Source organism: Danio rerio, chromosome 20, assembly GCF_052040795.2.
Source record: "Danio rerio strain M-AB ecotype USA chromosome 20, GRCz13ab, whole genome shotgun sequence".
Taxonomy (NCBI): domain Eukaryota; kingdom Metazoa; phylum Chordata; class Actinopteri; order Cypriniformes; family Danionidae; genus Danio; species Danio rerio.
This window is the reverse complement of record NC_141040.1, coordinates 59,414,851-59,420,000: the sequence shown is the minus strand read 5'-3', so window position 1 is coordinate 59,420,000 and position 5,150 is coordinate 59,414,851. Positions and strand designations below refer to the sequence as shown.

The following is a 5,150-nucleotide window of genomic DNA, read 5'->3' as shown; positions in this document are numbered from 1 at the left end:
ACCATGAGAACACTAACTACACCATGAGAACACTAACTACACCATGAGAACACTATCTAGACCATAAGAACACTAACTAGAACTTAACAACACTAACTAGACTTTAAGAATACTACCTTGAGATAGTCAGACCCTGAGAACACTATCTAGACCATGAGAACACTATCTAGACCATGAGAACACTTACTAGACCACGAGAACACTAACTAGACCATGAGAACACTATCTAGACCATGAGAACACTATCTAGACCATGAGAACACTATCTAGACCATGAGAACACTATCTAGACCATGAGAACACTAACTAGACCTCGAGAACACTAACTAGACAATGAATACACTAACTAGACCATGAGAACACTAACTAGACTATGAAAACACTAACTAGACATTGAGAACACTAACTAGACCATGAGAACACTAACTAGACTATGAAAACATTAACTAGACCTTGATAACACTAACTAGACCATGAGAACACAAACTAGACTATGAAAAGACTAACTAGACCTTGAGAACACTAACTAGACTATGAGAACACTAACTAGACCTTGAGAACACTAACTAGAACATGAGAACACTAACTAGACTATGAAAACACTAACTAGACCTTGAGAACACTAACTAGACTATGAAAACACTAACTAGACCATGACAACACTAACTAGACCATGAGAACACTAACTAGACCATGAGAACACTATCTAGACCATGAGAACACTAACTAGACCACGAGAACACTAACTAGACCATGAGAACACTATCTAGACCATGAGAACACTAACTAGACCACGAGAACACTAACTAGACCATGAGAACACTATCTAGACCATGAGAACACTATCTAGACCATGAGAACACTATCTAGACCATGAGAACACTAACTAGACCATGAGAACACTATCTAGACCATGAGAACACTAACTAGACCTCGATAACACTAACTAGACAATGAATACACTAACTAGACCATGAGAACACTAACTAGACCATGAGAACACTAACTACACCATGAGAACACTAACTAGACTATGAAAACACTAACTAGACATTGAGAACACTAACTAGACCATGAGAACACTAACTAGACTATGAAAACACTAACTAGACCATGAGAACATTAACTAGACCATGAGAACACTAACTAGACTATGAGAACACTAACTAGACTATGAGAACACTAACTAGACCTTGAGAACACTAACTAGACCTTGAGAACACTAACTAGACTATGAAAACTCTAACTAGACCATAAGAACACTAGACCATGAGAACACTAACTAGACTATGAAAACACTAACTAGACTCTGACTACTCTAACTAGACTATGAGAACACTAACTAGACCATGAGAACACTAACTAGACCATGAGAACACTAACTAGACCTTGAGAACTCTAACTAGACCATGAGAACACTAACTAGACTATGAGAACACTAACTAGACTATGAGAACACTAACTAGACCATGAGAACCCTAACTAGACCATGAGAACACTAACTAGACTATGAGAACACTAACTAAACCATGATAACACTAACTAGACCATGAAAACTCTAACTAGACCATGAGAACACTAACTAGACTATGAAAACACTAACTAAACCATGATAACACTAACTAGACCATGAAAACTTTAACTAGACCATGATAACACTAACTACACTATGAGAACACTAGCTAGACCATGAGAACACTAACTAGACCATGAGAACACTAACTAGACCATGAGAACACTAACTAGACAATGAGAACACTAACTAAACCATGATAACACTAACTAGACCATGAGAACTCTAACTAGACCATGATAACACTAACTAGACTATGAGAACACTAACTAAACCATGATAACACTAACTAGACAATGAGAACACTAACTAGACCATGATAACACTAACTAGACTATGAAAACACTAACTAGACCATGAGGACACTAACTAGACTATGAAAACACTAACTAGACTCTGAGTACTCTAACTAGACAATGAAAACACTAACTAGACCTTGAGAACACTAACTAGACTATGAAAACACTAACTAGACCATGAGAACACTAAATAGACCATGAGAACACTAACTAAACCATGATAACACTAACTAGACCATGAGAACACTAACTAAACCATGATAACACTAACTAGACAATGATAACACTAACTAGACTATGAAAACTCTAACTAGACCATGATAACACTAACTAGACTATGAGAACACTAACTAGACCATGATAACACTAACTAGACCATGAGAACACTAACAAGACCATGAGAACACTAACTAGACCATGATAACACTAACTAGACCATGAAAACACTAACTAGACAATGAGAACACTAACTAGACTATGAAAACTCTAACTAGACCATGATAACACTAACTAGACTATGAGAACACTAACTAGACCATGATAACACTAATTAGACCATGAGAACACTAACAAGACCATGAGAACACTAACTAGACCATGAGAACACTAACTAGACCATGAGAACACTAACAAGACCATGAGAACACTAACTAGACTATGAAAACTCTAACTAGACTATGAGAACACTAACTAGACCATGAAAACACTAACTAGACCATGAAAACTCTAACTAGACCATGATAACACTAACTAGACTATGAAAACACTAACTAGACTATGAGAACACTAACTAGACCATGAAAACACTAACTAGACCATGAGAACACTAACTAGACCATGAGAACACTAACTAGACCATGAGAACACTAACTAGACCATGAAAACTCTAACTAGACCATGATAACACTAACTAGACCATGAGAACACTAACTAGACTATGAAAACACTAACTAGACCATGAGAACACTAACTAGACCATGATAACACTAACTAGACTATGAAAACACTAACTAGACCATGAGAACACTAACTAGACCATAAGAACACTAACTAGACCATGAGAACACTAACTAGACCATGAAAACTCTAACTAGACCATGATAACACTAACTAGACCATGAGAACACTAACTAGACTATGAAAACACTAACTAGACCATGAGAACACTAACTAGACCATGATAACACTAACTAGACTATGAAAACACTAACTAGACCATGAGAACACTAACTAGACCATGAGAACACTAACTAGACCATGAGAACACTAACTAGACTATGAAAACACTAACCAGACCCTAAGAACACTAACTAGACTTTGGGAAATTGATGTAGACATTGAGAACATGACTCAGCTCTTGAGAACTCTAACTAGACTGTTGAAAATGTTTAGGGATTTAATAGTAGTTTAGGATTGATTGACAGCTATACCTTAGTCCCTCCCCCAGAGACTGATGCAACTCGTAGTTTCACTTTAGTGCCATGGAGGACTCGTGAGAAGACTCGTGAGAGGTATTCGAGTCGCCAGATGCATCACAGCCGAACTTATGAGTGTGCACAACTTTTAAAGTAAGTTTGTTTGCAACATAAGCGTTCATGACTCTGCCATGTGTGCATTGTTGTTTAGAGTTTGTGCTGCATTGTAGAGTTACTATTTAAACAATGTCAGGGAAATCTGCAGTGACTGTGAGCTGATGCCACATGCTTTACTGGACACAGTAATTATGTAAACATTTATCATGTTCTAATATTTCCTCTGTAATTTGATGTTCATTTATCGTGTCATTATAAACTGATTGTTTATATCTTTGTGTTTAGTAGAAACCACACACACACACACATGCATATTTAAATTAACCCAGTAAATACCTCTGACTGGACTCCTGGTTATGTGCATTCTTACCGATGCCCTGTAATGATCCCAATCAAGTCTGAACTAGTGAATACAGTTCAAACCCTATCAAACACAGACATTAGGAACACTAACTAGGCCACGAGAACACTGACTACAATGAGAACAAGCAGACAACTGGATCCAAAACAGAGAAATGAACACAATTGGTGAAAAAAGCAGAGAATAAGCAGACACCTGCAGCAGAGACTACATGACCAACACCTTTAACACACACACACACACACACACACACACACACACACAGTTTCACCTTATTTAGTGAGGACTTTACGTAGACTTCCATTGTTTTCCTCTCAGGTTAATGATAGTGTCTGTGGCCTACCCCTAGCCCTAACCCTAACCCAACCCTCACAGAAAGAGCTGCACATGATCAGAGACTGATGAACACATCTGCTGGAGGATCATGAAGCACGTTTAATGAGTGAGGAGCAGTCAAACATCAACACTACTGCCCATCTAGATCATTAACTATGTGACGGAGTAAATAAGTGAGAACCAACCAGCCCTCACAAGTATAGCTAAACCAGTACACACACACACACACAAGTCAGTTTTTCCTTTTAGATGAACACTGATGATGTTTGTAGCGTACACACTGCACTCTGACATGTTGAGGATCCTCCATTCTGTGTGATGATCAGTCGTGTTCCTCATGGACCACACTAGTGTCCCCACAAGGTCAACATTCACTGCCTTTGATACACTTGAGGGGACATTTGCTCCACACAACCTGAAGAATACAACACACACACACACACACACTCTCTATCTATCTCTCTCACTCTCTCTTTCTTTATCACAAACAAACACACAGACTCTCCCTGACTCCCTTACTCTTTCACTCTCTCACCCACACACTCTCTCTCTCACACACACACTCTCTCACACACACACACTGACAGACACATAAGCACACACTCTCTCTCACACACACACACACACACACACACACACAGACATACATACATACATACACACACTCTCTCTCTGTTATTGCGCGTGCACCGGCGGTGTGTCGCTTCAGCACCGTGGACAGCAGCGCTGTTTCGCGTCGTGAATCCGGCTGTCGGTACCAAAGCGTCGCGGCCCTGCTCGGCTTCTGCGCGTCCAATCCCGCGCATGTGTGTGTGTGTGTGTGTGTGTGTGTGTGTGTGTGTGTGTGTTGCTATGAGAGAGACAGAACGGAACGGCGGATCCTGACCTGCAGCGCCGGAGATCCTCACATGTCCTGCCGGTGCCGCGGCGCTCCTGCGGGCAGAGACCGGGGATTCGGCCGTTATGTGCCCGTCAGAGCCATGTTATTCTCCGGGAGCGATGATGCTAGACTGCGCGCTACATCCGGGCTGCTGGGAATCACGGCACCT

The 5,150-nt window shown here is 40.2% G+C and overlaps 1 protein-coding gene across 4 annotated transcripts in view; it reads right to left on the bottom strand.

The window, feature by feature from the left end:
* Positions 1-5,150, bottom strand: part of pak5 (p21 protein (Cdc42/Rac)-activated kinase 5) — an 83,943-nt gene extending 78,793 nt beyond the window's left edge. For all 4 annotated transcript variants that reach the window (XR_015945532.1, XR_015945534.1, NM_212962.3 and 1 more), the window contains 1 exon segment: positions 4,988-5,150. The gene's annotated coding sequence lies outside the window, so the exon portion shown is untranslated.